Source organism: Hemitrygon akajei, chromosome 27 (genome assembly GCF_048418815.1).
Source record: "Hemitrygon akajei chromosome 27, sHemAka1.3, whole genome shotgun sequence".
Taxonomy (NCBI): domain Eukaryota; kingdom Metazoa; phylum Chordata; class Chondrichthyes; order Myliobatiformes; family Dasyatidae; genus Hemitrygon; species Hemitrygon akajei.
The window spans coordinates 29,504,056-29,523,343 of NC_133150.1; the positions used below are offsets into that span (position 1 = coordinate 29,504,056).

At 42.9% G+C, this 19,288-nt stretch overlaps 1 protein-coding gene across 3 annotated transcripts in view; it reads right to left on the reverse strand.

Annotated features, from left to right (window-relative positions):
- tfeb (transcription factor EB) overlaps positions 1–19,288 on the reverse strand; it is a 154,034-nt gene that overhangs the window by 83,862 nt on the left and 50,884 nt on the right. For 2 of the 3 annotated variants that reach the window (XM_073030530.1, XM_073030528.1), the window contains exon 2: positions 8,476–8,567. The gene's annotated coding sequence lies outside the window, so the exon portion shown is untranslated. Of the gene's footprint in view, positions 1–8,475; positions 8,712–19,288 lie in introns of those variants that run through there. The other variant, XM_073030529.1, reaches the window with a different exon arrangement.

Genomic DNA, 19,288 nt, shown 5'->3' on the forward strand with positions numbered 1-19,288 from the left:
TCACCACCCACTAAGTGAAGCACGTTCCCCTTAATATTTCACCTTTCACCTTTAACCCATGACCTCTAGTTCTAGTCTCACCCTACCTCAGCGGAAAAAGCCTGCTTGCATTTACCCAATCTATACCTCTATCAAACCTACCCTCATTCTCCTACACTCCAGGGAATAAGGTCCTAACCTATTCAACCATTCCCAATAATTCAGGTCCTCAAGTCACGGAAGCATCCTTGTAAATTTCCATTTTACTTTTTCAACCTTATTGATATCTTTGTTGTAGGTATGTGACCAGAACTGCACACAATGCTCCAAATTAGGCCTCACCGATATCTGATATAGCTTCAACATGACAGCCCAACTCCTGTACAGTACTCAATACTTTAATTTATGAAAGCCAATGTGCCAAAAGCTCTCTTTAGGACCCTATCTACCTGTGATGCCACTTTCAAGGAATGATGTATCTGCATTAGCAGACCTCTCTGTTCTACCACACGCCTTAATGCCCTTGTTCAGTTGTCTGGACTGAGTGCTGACCTCAGGACTCTCCAGTTGGATCTTCTGCTGAGTAATCTCACTGACTGCAATCACTTCATCCGTTCTGCAACACCTAGCCTGAATTTTGTGCCTGTGCACAACATAGCACTGTCTCAGTCCCAATCAATGTGTCTGGTCCTTTACCTAGTCTTTTAAACCAGTGGTCCCCAACCACCAGGCCGCAAAGCACGTGCCACTGGGCCGCAAGGAAACGATACGATTTGGCGATATGAAACGACATGGGTCAGCTGCACCTTTCCGCATTCCCTGTCACACCCACTGTTGAACTTGAACGCACGCGAGGTCATTACCCACACGAGGTCATCCGTCACCTAAACACAGTGATACCTTCGCGCCAGGGATCACTGGTTGGCCTCGGGTAATCAGCCGGCGAGAAATGCCATTGCTACTGGCCTGGAGCACGGACAGATGGGCACCGCCTCTAAACCTGTTTAGCACACTGAATGTTCGTGGGGAACCCGGTGTTAAAATATTCACAGACGACCTAGTTCGGACTCAGGGCTTTGTAAGTAGCAGAGCAACTACCTCGCTGCGATCTACTGAAAGTCATCCCTCAAGCCAAACTTTTGTCAGCCGATAGATCCTACCCACAAGGGGGGCGGGCGCGCGCCCTGTCGCACTCCTCGCTCGGTCGGTCACTCTCTCCGGACTGCAACCGCCACGGCCCCGGTACGGGGACCTCCGGCCCTTACCTTGTCCTCCCATCCCATCCACGACCAGCTGCACCTGGCCAAGGCGTCTGTGGGGCGGGAGGCTGGAGTTCGAGCCCGGAGGCTGTCTAATGAGGCAATGAAGCCCTCAAAACTGATTCAGCAGCTTGAGTCCAAGCACCCTGCACTTAAAGACGAACCTGTTGACTTTTTTGAGCGGAAAAAACGTGAGCAAGCGGGACAGAAGCAAGAGCTGATAGCCACGTAAACTAAATTGCGGAATAGACTGGACATAAGGAACCTCCTTCGAGTATCGCCGTATTCCGGTCATGTTTAACATCCCCCCCCCCTCGCCACCCCATCGGCCGGTCCACAAGAATATTGTCAATATTAAACCGGTCCACGGTGCAAAAAAGGTTGGTGACCCCTGCTTTAAACTTGACCAATAGATCATCCTCTGCGTCATTTTGCTGATTATGAAACCATCTTCCTCTTTCGGATGCTGAGGACCCTGGAGATGCACGTCCAAAGTTCTGTTTCCATGGGGTTAATGTTGTAACCTCGGGGAGTTGCTGCATCATCACCATTTTGGTTTAATGTGCTGAATCAGGACATGAGAGCAAACAGAATGCCCAGACACAGGCTTACCTTTGAGGAGCATACCTTACTATATGGCTGTTCTGAGCTCTGACGTCTATTCATCTCTTAAGCTCATCATCACAAGTGGGTCATAGAGTTATGGAGCCAGACAGCACTGATATAATCGTTCCAGCCTAACCAGCCCACCACCTTGGAAATTCCTGCCCAATAGCACTTTGCTTCACCACCACCTTCTCCCCAGTGACAAAAATAAAGACAGGCCATAGGCGTGCTTCACACATCTCCAAGGAGTACTGGGAGTCCACTAAAGGAATAATTTGTACAATTAGAGTACCCCAGAAACTCACAAGCTCCACTACCTCTGCATTGAGCTGACTGATCTTCATTCCCCCCGTGCCAGTGAGCGAAGGAAGAGGCAAAAAAAAATCTGCTCTCGTTTACTACAATTTCTTTTTTAAAAAGCTTTCTTTTTATTTAGTGCCTTGAGCAGCTTCAGATCAAGGCAATGTGCCTACAGGCACTTGTGAGTTTCAGTCACTGTTGTGTTATTGGTAATGCAACAGTCATCTTCCCTATGCATGCCATCACAAACAGCAATGTGATGACAGCCAGATAGTCCCTATATTTGTGATGTTGAAGCAGGGATAAATAACAGCCGAGGTCATGTTTATAACGGCTCTTCTTAAAATAGTGGCATGGGATGATTCACATCCACCAAAGAAAGCAGCCCGTGTTAAAGTGATATGCAAAAGGCAGGCTGTCCAACATGATTGTTTTGCAGTCAGCTTCAAAGTTTGTTCTCTAAGCTTGTGGACTCTAAAACGGATCCAGCCCACAACCTTCCAACTCAGAGGGGAGAGTGCTCACATCTTCGGCCCAGCTGACACTTTCCTAACATGAAGGATTGTATACCCTGTGACTTGCTTCTCTTTTTTGCTATGAAGAGTGGGGAAATTCTTCCAAATGTCTTGTCTCAACCAATATTCTGCACCCATTTGTCTCAAGATTGTTCTTAGTGGAGCCTTATTTTAGGGAAATACATTCCTTGAGGTCTTGGAAGGTGCAAACTAGATGCAGATTCTGACTTCTCATTTAGTTCAGGTTGACAAGCTATGCAAGTTAGGCAATGCTCGGTTTAAAATCCATTTTGTGGTAAAGAATGCAAGGAATCCAGCTTCACGGCCCAGGGAAACGTGGGCAAGAAGAAAACATAACAAGCTTTCACTACAATGGGCGAGGGAAGATTGAGTGGGCTTACATACTTCAATTTTAAGCAAAATATCTCAAGCCTCTGCATAGCAGCACTGGCAATAGCTGAATGGGTAAAACGGGGAATAATTGTTAAGAATAAGAAATCAGAGCTTCAAGATAAAGGGGCACACATTAATAAATATATTAATGTTTTCAAGATAAATCAACAGGTTTAAATTGATATCAATACCCTGTTAGACATTCAGTGTTCCCATTCAGTACTAAATACAAATTACTTTCTGGTCCATTGGGTTCAAGCAACAGTTCCTCTTTTCAAAATTGGTGGAGCTTATATTTTTAGCTCACAACAGACAGGAGAGGAAGTTGTGTTGCAGTGATAACCAGCGTGGGTGAGTTGGGTAGATGCCTAGTGGGTGAAATAAATAGTCTAAAACTAATGTTGTGGCAGGTGCACCTGAACAAGAAAATAATGTACATTCTGAGGGAAACCGGTCTGCTTCACCCCACAGAGAAAACAATGCCAAAACGATAAGACTTCGGAGATGGATGTTGGAGAATGACAGATCCACACAAGAGTGTCCCTATTATATCCTCACAAGCAGTCCTGGTCCATACAGTAAGAGGGAACCTCCATGGACAAAAGTTTTGATCCCAATTGCTAACATTTCCAGGTTTCTCAATCATTATCCCCACCAGATGTTGGGACCCTAATTCTGATTTATTTTCACTAGAGGAAAAAAGCATGACAACAGTTCTAGTTTTCTGAAATTCTGCTCAAAATGTAAGGGGAAGCTTAAGTTTGGAGTGTTCCACTCCAATCTGTAATGGGTACCACAGTGACACAGCAGATACTGCTGGTCCCTCACAGCTCCAGGGACCAGGGCTTAATCCTGGCTTCTAGTCCCACATGTATAGGGTTTCCATTGTCCTCTCCATTCATGGCATCTATGACACAGGCAAGGTTAGCATTTGTTTCCCATTCCTAATATCCCTGAAAGGATATGCTGGAATTGTTTTCCCTGGAGCATACGAGGCTGAGAGGTGACCTTATTACTATACCCTCAGTGGCCTCTGTATTAGGTACAATTGGAATAAAATGGCCACTGAGTGTATTTCTGTACGTTCACGGTCTTCTGCCGCTGTAGCCCATCCACTTCAAGGTTTGACATGTCGTACATTCAGAAACGGTCTGCTGCCCACTACTGTTGCAATGTGTGGTTATTTGAGTTACTGTCATCTTCCTGTCAGCTTGGACCTGTCTGGCCATTCTCCTCCGACCTCTCTCATTATCAGGGTATTTTCACCAAGAGAATTCCACTCACTGGATTTGGTCTTTGTTTTTCAGTCAACTCTAGAGACTGTTGTGTGTAAAAATCCCAGGAGATCAGAGGTTTCCGAGATACCCAAACCACCCCGCTTGGCACCACCAACCATTCCACGGTCACAGTCAGACCACATTTCTTCCCTACTCTGTTGCTTGATCGGAACAATAACTAAACCTCAAGTTCAAGTACAAGTTTAATTGTCATTCAACCATACATGAATACAGCCTAATGAAACAGTGCTACTCCAGGGCTAAAGTGCAGAGTACAGCACCAACAGACATACACAGCACAAGGCACATACAGCACATATAAGATAGAAAGCACATGTAAGGGAGCAGTAAAGTACAGTCACACAGAAGAATAGAGTTCAAGTCCCTGAGTGCATGAATGTTGCAGCAGTCTGCAGTCTCCAACACAGCTTGTCTTCTGCCAAGTGAACAGTGGGGGGCAGCACCCAGTCTCACACAGACACCACGCCACACTGCCTCTGACACACTGGTACAGTGCCCGACAATGATGCCTCCCCCGGGTAGCTGCAGACAGGTGACGCCACAACTCGATGCCTAGTTCTCACTATGACTGAGGCCACACAGCTCCCCTGCTATCTGCACCCACCCTTCACCAATAAATCGGCCTCGCAGCATTCCGCGTTAACAATGTCCAGCAGGGTGCTACAAACACAAGTGGCTGAGACAATCACTCGTTGTTAGTCTACACCCTTCACGGACCAACTCCCGACACCTCTCCAGCAACAGGGTCCACACCAAGTCCAGTTCCTTCAGTTTCTCCACAGACAAGCAAATTATTAATGGGGCAGACCTGCAGCCCTTTTAAGTTCTTAACGTCCAGCATGGACTTGCAATAGTAAAAAATATGTTTATAAAAACAATTACACCTTTGTTGGCCCCATAGAGGCCGCTACATACAAGCGCACCATCTTACCAGATGGAGAGCCATATCTGCATGCTTCAACAGATTAAGTTGCTGCCACATGTTCAGCTGATGAGATATCTGCAAGTAGGTGTACAGGTGTACCTAATAAAGTGGCCACTAAGTGTATATTATATATCCCATAAAAACATGAGAGGTATATAAAATCATGAGGGACACAAATAAGATCACAATCTTTTCTCCAGGATAGGTTAGTTTAAAAGTAGAGGGCACTAACTTAAGGTGAGAGCAGAAAAAGTTTGAAGAGGAGCTGAGAACAGCTTTTCCCACACAGAGGGTGATGGGTGTATGGAACAAGTAGCCAGGTACAGGGTACCATTACAATACATGAAAGACATCTAAACAGATAGATAGGAAAGTTCTAGAGGTATATGGGCCAAATGCAGATAAATGGGACTAGCTCGGGCAGACATGGATGAGCTGGGATGAAGAGCCGGTTTCTATGTCGAATAACTATGTCTCTAAATAATGGTATAGCTTCTTAAATTGGCATGAGTTTGTGCTTGTTAAATAACATTAAGCTGCAGCTAATGCTGGGAGTCTGAATTAAACTAAATGCTCCAATTACTCATTGGGCCATGCAGCATCAGTAAAGAGAGAATGTTTCAGGCCAATGAGACTAAAGAGAGTCTGCAGATGATGGAAATCTGGAGCAACACGCACAAAATGCTGGGGAAACTCAGCATGTCTGGATGCATCTAAGGAGGGAAACGAACAGTCAACTTTTCAGGCTGAGATTTTTCTTGCTGTGTTTTCTTTTTGTCTGCTGTTTCAGACCTGAGAAGGATCCTAAACATCAGATGGACTGACAAAGTAACCAACCAGACACTGTGGGAAAACACCAACCAGGAATTCACGGAGATACAAATACGCAAACAGAAATGGAGGAGAATTGATCACAGCTTGAGGAAGCCAACCAACAACATCACCAGGCAGGTATTAACATGGAATGCCCAAGGAAAGAGGAAAAATGGATGGCCAAAGAATACATTGAGGAGAGATGTTGAGGCTAAACTTAGACAATGGGGACACTCCTGGTCCACCTTGAGAAACTGGCTCAGAACAGAGGATGATGGAGATGAGTGGTCATTAATGGCCTATGTTCCACTGGGAGCTAAGGGCCCAAGAAGAAGAAGCTTTCATATTAAAGATCTTTCAGCAGAATTAATCAGTTCTCATGAAGTCATTTGTTTTCGACTCCTTTACATGTGCCCCCAGAAAAGCTGAGTATTTCCAGCATTTTCTGCTTTTATTGTGGAATGTTTAATCCTATCCTAATTGGACCACCACAACAAAAAGAGAGCTGCACTCTGATCTGAGATCTGCATGCCGTATCTGTAATGACCCTATCTTTTTCCATTCACTTTGACAACCAAGGACTTAGTGGTCAATTAATTACATAAACTAACTTCTGCAACCAGATCTCCAATCAAGAACAACCATCCAACTGAAACATTACTCCAGGATTGAAATGTTTAAGCTCAACTGGTATTCGCACTCTGAAACTCTCAAGTGCGACTCAGTGTGGATTGACAGCACGTTATGGACAGTGAAAAATGAGCTTTGTGTCTTCTCAGAACTCTAACAGCTGCATAAGTTTACATGAAAAATGACTCACCAAGCACAAGAGATTCTGCAGATGCTAGAAAACCAGATAACACGCACCAAATGCTGGAGGAACTCGGCAGGTTCATCGAGGGAGAGCAATAAACTGTCAACATTTCGAGCTAAGATGCTTCATCAGGACATCAGGAAAAATAACTCTAGGCTGTAGTTTCACCTTAAATGCTTCCTGGCGCTAGAGTTTGCACCAAATTTTGGACTGCCCACAGCATATTCAGCCAAAAGCATCAACAAATTTCATTGCATCAGCCCTCACAACACCATTGCTATAAAGTGCACCTTTCCTACTTGGTAAATTTACCTTTGATTCCCCTGACTGCAAGGTTTACGGCAACACAGTTTGACAGGCAGAAGAAAGATTTGCATGTATAACTGCAGGACATCCCAAAACACTGTGCAATTAATGTTTTTCTTTTGAAATTCTGGCATATAACCATTGGTTGGATGTAAGAATGCACAGAGGCCAATTTGTTCATTGCAAATTCTCCCAAACAATGAGCAATACACACAAAATGCCGGAGGAGCTCGGCATCTATAGAGAGGAATAAATAGATGATGTTTCAGACAGCAATCCCTCATCAAGATTCTGGATTTGATCTGGATTTCCAGCATCTCCTGAATCTCTTGTGTTTGCAAGGCAACAATCATAAGGCCATGTCATGCTGGGATCTAATCCCTAAACTTTGACAACTGGCATGGTGCTACCCTGGGGATTCAACATACTGGTAGCATGTAAGTGCCAATTGCCATTCTCAATTTGCTGCTGTTTGCAACTCAGCCAAGTCAGTGATCCGGCTGTTCAACTGTTCCACTGACTAACAAATTCCTTCATCCAATGTCCATTTAACCAGAGTTACTAAATGAAAGGTCGCAAGTACCCTGCCTCATTCTGCCCTCTTCCCCTGTGATTGTAGGTTGTGGATTAAAGCCCCACTTCAGTAACACGAGCATCAAATCCAGGCCAAAATTCTGGTGCTGTTGGGAGGAACTGCCTCATTGCAGAAGTTGCCAACTGTTAGCTAAGATGTTTACTGTGTCCCCGTGCGTCAAGCGGAAGAAAAATTTTCCCAGCACTACTTTGCAATAAAGCACAGAGGTTCGCTCCAGTGCCCAAGTCCGTATTTAATCCTCAAAAGCCATCACCAAAACTGACCATCTGGTTGTTGTCAGAGTTTGTGGGAGCTTACTCTATGCAAACCAACAGTATACTTCCTGCTTTACAACAGTGATTACATTACCAAAATTAAAGACAAAAACTGCAAATGCTGGAAAGCTGAAATCAAAAAACAAACACGCTGTGTTCTGATGAAGGCTCTCCAACCTCAAACATTAATTCTGTTTCTCTTTCCACAGATTCTGCCTGACCTATTGAGTGTTTCCAGCATTTTGTGTTCCTATAACCATTCAAAAATATTGCTTGTAAGGCACTTCAGGGTGCTGCGAGACTCTGAAAGCTACTATACAAATCAGGCTTGTTCTTTCCCAATGAGAAGATCGGCTTTTCTTTTTCCCCTTTCTGCTGACAGATAAAGAAAAGCAGTTAAAAGACTTGAAACAATTACCTGTTTTATGCTGCCAACCTGCTCCTTTCAGCGCTTCACCCTGGTCCACGCTCCTCCTTTGTAGAGATCAGGCTGGCTGAAATCTCCAGAGGCTGCAAAAGAAAAATTAGCGGGGATAACTCAACAGAGCTCAGAAAGAAGAAGTCCACTGTCTCCCCTGTGCGTCTTTTCCACAAACTGCGTGTGGCTGACACTCGGCAAGCGCACTGCAAGTTGTGATATTGCTCAGCACCTTCCCACTTCTTGAAAATGCCTCAACAAGAACAGGCAATGCTCTGACACACAATAAAGGAAGCCCGGGGATCCGAGATATTGCAGTTAACTCATTGAGTGCCGGGCAGCCTTCAAACAAGCCAAACAGATCCTGTCACTGCTTGGTTAGCTCAGTGCAGAGTTCGTTTGGGTGAAGCGTTTGGCCTGCCCCACGAGGCAAGAAGGTGGGGTCACCATAAGCTGCGATCTTGCACTTTCTGCTTATCAAGCTACACGATGACTGTTTGAAAGTGTTGGGGGCAAGGGAGGGGAATAAAATTTAGATAATAATGCCAGATCAGAGTTATTATGGAACAGCCATAATACATCACAGGATTCTTTTAGGCTTTATTAAGGATCTATTTATAAACTGAACAGTATTTACTATGCATACTAGCTTCGGCCTTCATGTTCAAACATGTCAGCACTGAGATGGTGCAACTGAATAATAAAGAAAACAGACATTGTTTAGCAGGGTCAATTTTAATAATTTATTTTATTTATTCACCACTCCCAGTAAATTAATGAATGGGCAAGTTTTGGCCCAGGTTCAAAACTCAAAGGAAATACTTCACCTGCAAGTCTGCCGGGGTCATCTACTGTATCCGGTGCTCACAATGTGGCCTCCTTTAAATCAGTGAGACTCAATGTAAATGGGAGGACCACTTCGTCAAGCACCTGCACTCCAACAAGCAGAATGTCTCGGTGGCCACCCATTTTAATTCTACTTCCCACTCCCATGTTGGTCCACGACCTCCTCTGCTGTTACAACGAGGCCAGTATCAGGATGGAGGAGCTACACCTCATACTTTGGTCATAAGCCTCCAAACTTGACAGCATGAACATCAGTTTCTCTACCCACCCTTTCCTTTTTTTTCAGTCTCTTTCAGGCTCCCCTGTTACCCCTTTTCTTCTAGTGCCCCTTCTCCTTCCGTTTCTCCCATGATCCACTCTCCTTTCCTATCAGATTCCTTCTTCTTCAGCACTTTACCTCTTTAACCTATCACCCAGCTTCTCATTTCAGTTCCCTCCCCCCTCACCCTCCAGCCTCTACTCCTTTTCCTCCCACTCCTTCTTAATCCACCTTCTTCCTCCTTCCTTTCCAGTCCCAATGAAAGGTCTCGGCCCCAAACTTCAAATGTTTTTTCCTCCGCATAGACGCTGCCTGACTTACTGAGTTCCTCCAGCTTTTTGAGTGTGCCGCTATGAATTTCCAGCATCTGCAGAACCGCTTGTGCTTATCAATCCCTGTTTAAATGCCACTTTATCTGAAGTTTGTGCTATTGTTCTCACGTCAAGAGGTAAGATGGGCAGGTGTCCAGGTTGTAATCATTTACATGAGAAGATGACCACCTCAGTTTAACAGCTTCTCTATGTAGTGTAGTCCTGATGCTGCTACTAAATCTGTACAACAGACCATCACTGTTAGTGCAGTGCTCCTTTGGTCTGAGACTCCTGAAGTGCAGCATTCTTGATATTATCTCCTCAAGAGTGTAGCAGTCCCATGGTATTGTCTATCCAAATGGGAAGGACTTCATCAGTACTTCATACTAGGGAATAAGAGCCCACATTTCACTTTCAAGTCTTTATTGCTAGCTCTAAATGATTTAGATGTGAGAAACCCATCAACCTGCGCCAAGCTGTGTCCTAACATTTGCCCTATACTCAAAAATTCCTGATGAGCTTGGAAATGGATCCAAAAATAAAAGAAATAATTAATTTTTAAAAAATCAAAGTTATCTTAAATATAGAATTCGAATCTCCCTGAGTTCAGAGTGCAAGCAGAGGTGAGGAACGTCTCAGAGCTTTCCAGTATTCTGTTTGGAGGTTTTATTTCCCATGTTCAAAAACGCAGTATCTGCTGATGACCAAGAAATTTTCACATTTCATAATCCCACAGAATGAGTCAGTGCTGATCTGACCTTCACCCAAGATCTTGTGTTTGTATTCAGCCAAGGATGCAAGTTACTCAAGCAGAGATAAGAAAACAACAAAGCAAGAAGTGTGTGAAAATAAGTAATCACCAAAAAAAGGAAGACAACTGCCTCCTCCTCAATCTATTATATCAAGGCAATGTACACAACACTTCTTTTTCTCACCCACGCTGCTAATCCCATAATGTGTTTAACGTATGAAATACATTCATTGCAATCTTGAAAATACACAATAACCAAGCATCCACAATCCTCTAGGGTTAAGATATCCAAAAATTCATTACATGATCAATAAAATTGATCATGTAATTAATTGAGGTTCGTTTCCCCGAATCTCAATCTTAAACGGCCAACTTCTTATCCTGCTATAACCTCCAGATCCAGAAGTCAATCAAGTTCAAACCATAACCAAACTCACTCATTTTTGAACAAGCATTTCTGCATCACATACTCCCCAACAGCTATCTGACCACCGGGAGTTTGGGAATCTGAACACCAATCCCTTTTTTTAAAATATCTCCATCCTTCGTATTCAAAGCAAGGTAGCAGTTCCAGATTTCAGCCATATACTGTATATCAATGATCTGACTGAAGGAACTAATACTTCTAATGAAGAGCTTTCAACCTCTCTGCTCTAGAGCATAAAACTGGCCCTTTGGGTCACCGTGGCTGTGCCAACCAAAAGGCACTGATCTACGCTACTCCCAATTCCCAGCACAGAAGGCTATGGGCTGAATGGTACGGCATTTCATGTGTTCATCCAAATACTTATTAAATGTATTAGAGTGGTGGGTCCTAAAAGATGTTTGGGTTACTGCCCCGGCTCCCAGATCACATTCCCAATGCTCCCCACCTCCCTTTCTGGCCATTACATAAAGACAATAAAGAATTTTCATTTACAGTGCTTGGTGAAAGGAAATAGGAACTGCGAATTCAAAGCAGTGACAAATAACATTGGACGACAAAGATTTTGCTTCCTGAATACTTTTGGGTGTATCTTATGTATTTTAGGCTGTTGCTCATGAAAATCACCATGAAACTTCCCTGTCGCACACCATTATTTTGAAATCGTCTACATGTGTTATTTCAATTCATAGTCAATTAAAATGTTGCCGCAATGTAAGCTGAGGAATTTTCCATCTTGTCCAGGCATGCCTGGGCATGCTTAGGCAGGGTAAATGCTGCATGGCAGGACAGGTTTTAGAATGGCTATAAATTTCCGTGAATGATTTTGGTATCTGAGACGGATGTTCCTCAGAATAACTGATGCCAAGATTAAGGAAGGCATTTTTGTTGGCCCACAAATCAAACAGGTCATCAATGACAGGTAATTTGAAGAACTTCTAGTGGGACCGGAGAAAATCACATGGAAGGCTTCTTAGGATTTTGTTGAAAATTTTCTTGGCAGCTGCAGAGCACCAAACTAAGTGCAGCTGGTTGACAACATGCTTCAACCATTCAAAACCATGAAGTGCAACATGTCACTCAAGAGCCATCTTCTGCATTCCCATTTAGACATCTTCCCTGTAAATCTTGGCGCTGTCATTGACGAGCATGGTGAAAGGTTTCAGCAGGACATTGTGCTCATGGAAAAACGGTATCAGGGCAATTGGAATCCATCAATGCTGGCTGATTCTTGCTGGGCACTTAAGCAAGAAGCCTCAGACACTGAGTACAAATGAAAATCACCAACAAAACACTTTTAGCTTAGTTGAACGATTACGAAGTGTCAGCACTGTTATGGAATTAATTGCATTATATTCAATAAAAGTTAATGTCTTGTTTCTCCAAATTCCTACGTGTTACAAGTAGTCTGAAATTATATTTGTGTTCAGCTTCAGGCCGTCTACCATAACCACAAAAGGTTTCTGAGGAAGCAACACTTTCGAAAAAATTTGTTGTCCACTGTAATTACAAAAAATATTCAACTCTATTTAAAGCTACAAATAGAAGTATTTCTTTAATTACAGTAAAAACAATTTTCATCAACAATTTTAGAGCGTGTATTAATAGTCCAGCTATTCACTACTTCATTGCTTTTTAACCTTTCACTGAGATGGGTGGGCTGGGTGCCGTGATATCAGCTTCTCACATCAGGCTGCCTGTCACTCAGGTGGTGGCTCAGATCCCACGTTCAGTGATTTGCAGTCTGTTTCATTGCTTTAAAAGAAGTTGGGTGACTGCACTGAAACTACGCTTCACTAAATATGATGTTGCAAAGGCAATAAAGAACATCTTGACCTTTTTCCATAGTGAAGAACAGCATCCAGAGACTTCTTTCTGCAACCAGAAGTCTTGATATGATTTTTTTGAATTTTGGCTTCAGCTCAAACCATTTTGTAGCCAGATCAGTTCTTTCACCACCCTTCCTGTTAATTCCTCATTACATTTGTACAGTGATGGATTTATTACCCAATCTGGGTTTGGGATCCAGGGAAAATCCTGAAATCTCTCTGACATGTCTTTTTTGCAGCTCACCAAGTGGGCATAGCATACTTAAAGATCATGATCCGGTATTCTCTTTCGACTCAGAGAGGCTCATAAATTGGAAAAGATCATGAGGGCCAAGGCTGCACTTAAATAGGGCTAACTTGGATAGAAAGGTGGAGACAACTGATTTCACCTCATTTCCTTGCAATTGAAGACTGATTTCATTAAACTTTTCAAATAACTCAGACAAATAAGCAAAGACGTGTCTAATATTCTTGAATTGATTGCTGAATGAAGCATTTGAGTCTTCAAAGAATTTTATCAGAGTTTCAAAAAGTGCATAGAAGTCTCTCAGTCAGTTTCCTTTTGGGAGCCAACTGCCTTCTGAGGCAAAGTGTTCAAACTGTTCACAAAACAGTCAAGAATTGAGAGCATGGGCTTGATTTTATTTATCTCTGTGAAAACAGTATTTAATGATTTGTGCAGCTGATCACAAAGATTTTTTGTGACAAGAGATAGTGAATTATACAGTGAATGGCAAATATTTTAGGTATAACTCTTTTTTACAAAGTAATAACCTCACAATGATGTCCCATCATTGGCACCCATCTGTTGCAAAAGCAAGAACGTTGTTGAGCAGAATGTCCTTCTCTTTAAAAAATTGCTCAACAACCTGAAATATTGACTCCCTCTTCATATCGATTTCTTGGTTCCTTGCAAATAACAACACTTGAACTATGCTTTCATCTAACGAAGTGAATATAACCAAGAAGCAAAGGTTCATTGCCTGGCAATGTTGACTCGTCCAACTACAGAGGAATTTCTGTTGTCCTAAATATGTCGTACAGTGCGTCTTCAATATTCTCAGACATCTCATCTATCTGTCTGAATGGAGCTGTCGCTGAGCAGAATCACTTTAATTATTTGGTCTTATTCAATTTTTATGGAAAGCCATACTCAGAACCTCCATTAATGCTGGCAGAATCAGTTCTTCTTCAATTCCATGGGGCATTCCAGATTTGGCAATGAGCAGTGAAATGTTGTGTGAAGCAAGCAAACCATCACTGCTTTCTTGTGAAGTGCTGGCATACATGTTTTGAAGTGTTTTCCATTTCTGAAAGTGACTGAAAATACCGCAAGTTGTCTGCCTTGTCAGAATGTATTCTCTTCAAATGTTCAAGGAGTCTGGATGATGTCATTGTCTCAGTTGAAAGAACTTTTTCATGCAGCAGACACATAGGCTGCTGTTGGTTGCTTGGTGTTGGTATAAATCCATATTTCAGTTACTCCACACTCTACTGTCTGCACTTCTTTCACATATAGTTTGCATTGCCATTTTCATTACAGATGAACAGCCACAGTCAGTCACCTATTGTTTAAGTCCAACCTCAAGCACTGCGACCAATAAAGGGGAATGTGATGATGTCATCATAGCTCAGGGGAAACCTGACTCTCTGCCTGAAGGGACATAGAGTGGAGCAGCGATATCTCAGTTGGGCCTTGGGTGACAGAAATGCACTCAAGAGCATTCAAAAGGGCAGATTCTGAACTTTACCCCATTGAATGCCACACTCTAAATCACAGGAAATGTGAAACTGCATGATAATAGTGTGGGTATCATACTAGCTACCACGGTACTGCAGTAGTGAATGGCAGTAATGCGCTGGGCAGGCCCAGAAGTAACACAATTTCTTCAGTCCCGATTTCTCATGATATGCCAAATATGGAAGTGTCACATTTCTTTAGAACAGCATGCTTTCAGCAAAGTCTAAGCAAATGGTGCATTTGCAAGAGATGAGGTGATTACATGATCGTTACAATCAATTACGAAGCATTGATGATCAAATGCTTATAACAAGTAATTTATTTCTTAAACTAAGTCTGTAATCCTTCAGCTGCTCCCCTTCCCACGCCTACTACCACCTTTATCTTTATCGACCCCTTAGAAACACCCACCACTCCCCAGGAGGGGGCGATATCACCCACTTTGGGATCAAACGTTTTAGAGCATCTGACTCTAGCTAAAATGCTACCTCTGTTTCTCTTTCCAAGAAGTCACTTGATCTGCTGACTCTTACAGTAAGCTTCTGTTTTGATTTTGGATTTTCAGCATCGGGAACTTTTTTGACTTTGACTTAAAAGTTCCTAGGTCTGCTGACAAGACGGAACTGTGAATTGCGAAAATGAAGAAGATAGCCAGGAAGTTTCAAAGTGATTTAGGGAGGTTGGATGAGTGAGCAGGTGCATAATAACACTGAGATATGTTAAGTTATGCATGACAGTGGGAAAAGTAGAAAGGTGAAGTATTGTTTTAATGATGATAGATTGGGAAATGTTGGTGTCCAGAAGGGGGTGAGGACATAGTTGTCAATGAATATCAGTCACTACAAACAAACATACAGGTTAAGAAGCAAATGGCATATTGGCCTTCAATGGAAAGCAGCAAGGAATTTTGCAACAGTTGTACAGGTTTTTGGATAAACCACACCTGGATTGTTGTCTGCAGTTTTCATCTCATTACTTAAGAAAGGATACACAGTGGATTCAGTCAATTAGGTCATCAGTTAATCAGGTAGCCGCTTCTTTGGGACAACTCTGAAAGAACAAAAACTAATCGAGAAGTTAGCCCAGATTCCCTTTGTTTAGTTGAGATACTATGCTGCTTAACTGGGACAGGGGACTTAGCTGAACAATTTCTAACTAGCTTCAGTGTGTGCACTTGTGAAACTGTTAGAAACTACACCATGCATAGAGCAAACAGTTTTTAAAATAGCGTCAGTTGTTGCACTGGATTTAAATAATAATCCAGTGCACCAAAAGTGTGTCTAAAAGTATAATAAAAAAAAAGAAAAGGAGAAGAATACTGAGTGGGAACATAAACACCAAACACAGACAGCAATAAACAAACTGATGGAAGAACTCAGCTGGTTGGGCAGCTTCTGCAGAGGGAAATGGTCCATTGAGGTGAAGAGTCACGACCCAATATGTCGACGGTGCACTTCCCTCCACAGATGCTGCCTGACCCGCTGCGTTCTTTCAGCACTCTGCTTTGTGCTCCAGGTTCAGTCATCTGCAGCAGCTCATATCACGATACAAGGCAAACAGAAGGGTAAGTTAGCAAGGAAGATAGAAGAAGAAAGTCACACAAAGGTGGGGATAAGAAGTGGTGGTAGGGATAAAAGAAAGAAACAAGAATGAAAGACGCAAGAAAAAAGAGATGGGGAAGTGGGAAAGGCACATGCAGATAAAAAGAAAAAGATAAATGAATGCAATAAAGTTAAGTTGTTGGAAGACTGTTTAATAACGAGCTTCCAGTAAAAGTGGTAGAGGCAGGTTTGATATTGTCTTTAAAATAAAAATTGGATAGGTATATGGACAGGAAAGGAATGGAGGGTTATGGGCTGAGTGCAGGTTGGTGGGACTAGGTGAGAGTAAGCATTCGGCACGGACTAGAAGGGCCGAGATGGCCTGTTTCCGTGCTGTAATTGTTACATGGTTATAAGAATATTGGATCATGCCTGACTGTGATGTCTCATATGGTTGAACTGCCTATCTCAGCAGGTACAGAAAGGATGGGAAGGAACAGAAAGGAAATCAAACGCGAAAAGCAGTAACCATTGCAAGGCTTCTCACTGGTTTATTAGGCCTGGAAGCTGGAAAATATTACCCACTACTTTTGACACACTGTATCATCCAGTGCTCGTTTGATTTCTTTTTCCCACAAGTACTGGAGAGACTCCAAGATAATTTAAAAGTTATCCAAAAGTGAGGGGCTGTGAGTGAATAGAATAGCGGGAAGTTAGTGGGAGTGTCAGGCTGACGCACTTTAACTGGAAATGCTTTCACACAAAGCAACAGTCATAGCAGCCAGCATCTGAATGACACCCTTTGCTTCTCTCTGAAGGCTTCCTTGATGAGTCCACATCTGCAGCTATTTGTGCAACGCAGTGAGGACAATGGAGCAAACCCGTTCCAGCCGTCCGCTCACGGTGGTGCGCAACACTGTGCTCTGCCCTCGCAAAGAGTGGCAGGAGATGGCGCAGAGTAAGGCACCATTGCCACCTGCTTAGGTACGCACAGCAGCTATCCACCTGGCCCAAAGTCAGAGGAGGCGACAGAACAAAAAACGGTGCAGACACGGCTCTGAGGGATGACGTACTCTTATGAAGGAATATCCACCATTCACTTCCATTATAGTGGTGAGAGGCGCGTGGAGAAAGAATTAAAAGTTCCAAACGCTGTGTTCTTCCTCAGGGGACCGTTCCAGAGGAGGCACCCCTCCCTGAGGAGACAATTTCACAGGGTGCACTCCTCCCCAGGGGCTGGTTCCAGTGGGCGTGCCTCTACAGACAAACAGTTCCGGAGGATGCCTCTCTCCTGGGGAGATGGTTCCAGAAGGGTACCTCTCTCCAGAAGGACAATTCCAGAAGGTGCAACTCTCCTGGAGGTGCTCTACCTTAACCAAATGGCCACTATTTGGCCACCTGCAGGCAAGTTTTTCAGCGGGCTACTTTGTAATAATAAATAGTTTTGGCCAAATTTATTCCTGGAACACATAATCTCAGTTGGAGGAACAGGAAGCAAAAGAATTAATCCAAAATATTATTATGCCATGCATTAACCTCATAACCAAGAGCCCCAACGTGTGACCATTCATCAGATGTGAAAACAGCCAATCAACATCTAAAGGCCAAGAGTTTGTGCATTGTGCCCAATCTGGGAATCTGTTGCGAAATGCACTCAAAATTGCACTAGATTGCAAAATTTGTATTTTGTTCTCAGTTCTGTTCTAATTTTCATAAAATGCCAAATGCAAATCTGTTATGAACCACTGCAGTCAGTCTGTGCGTTCAAATTCGATCATTTAAATAAAGGCAGAAACTTTTGTGTTGAAATGTCTCATTGAGTGATAATAACTTCTAACTAAAGATGTCTTTAGTGCAGTGGTGTAGTGGCATCAGCGCCGGACACTGAGGTGAACGGTCCTGAGTTCAAATCAAGCTGGCTCCTTACACATTTTCAATCCATTTTGGGTTGAGCGTCAAGCTAGCAACCCGGCCTCATTAAAAAGAGTCAAATGCTATGGAAATGGCAAAAATGTCATCCGATGCTCCAGAAGGCATACAAGTGAAGAACAACAAAATTGTCTTTAAGAAACATGCATAACCATTTATTAGCTATAATGATCACATTATTAAAATATAGAAAAGTCAAAGCTTCCAAATTGTGTTCATTTGCACATTTAAAGCCTTAAACAAATCTCCACCACTGTCACTCACAAGTGGGTGTTTCAGTAAATGCTATGATTTTTGAATCAGTAGCAGAGACTAAAACCAAGACTATTTAAAATATTTATCATTAAAATACTAACGTAAATTTTGCGTATTTTCTACAAACCATGTGCGTTTGGAATTCCCCGGTTTTTGGCAATCACTTGACCAATTTCTGTCAAGTTATGCTGATAAATATAAAACACTGCACTCTGGTGGAAATTCCATCGCATGTAAAATAAACAACAGCCAATTATGAGGAAAGTACTTTTTCATAAATGAAACACAGCAGGTATTTACGGATAATGTTTAAATTTAAGTGCACGTTCGGATGGCTGTCACACATTAGGCCAGCCCACCTGAAACCAAAACACCAGTCGGTTGATCTGCGGCCATGGGCTGGGCATACAGAAAGTCACTCACCCTCAGGATAACACAACTCTTTCTTAACTTTACCCTGCATTTAAAAACTGAGCATTGATAACATTTGGTGAACTTGCAACCTTGGTTAGAAGTTTATATTAGAATATAGATTAATTTTAATGTTTTATGGTATGTTCTGCAACGTATCTGTGGTGAACTACATATACCTGTCTGGACACGCCCCCCCTGCTGACTGCTCCTGTGGCTCCTCCCACAGACCCCTGTATAAAGGCGATTGAGGCCTGAGCCCTGCCTCAGTCTCCAGGATGTAGTATGGTGGTCAATTGCTGCTTGTTCTTTCTTCCAGTCAATAAAAGCCGATATCTCGCCTCACGTCTCAGAGAGTTATTGATGGTGCATCAATATCAAAGACTTCTTACTGTTTGTACACATACGTACACTCAGATGTAATACCCTGTCCCTGCACAACATCCATTAAGTCTTTCCTGCTCTCCTCGGTCTGTTGATTATTATTTAGTCTGTTCACATGGTCCCATTTATTTC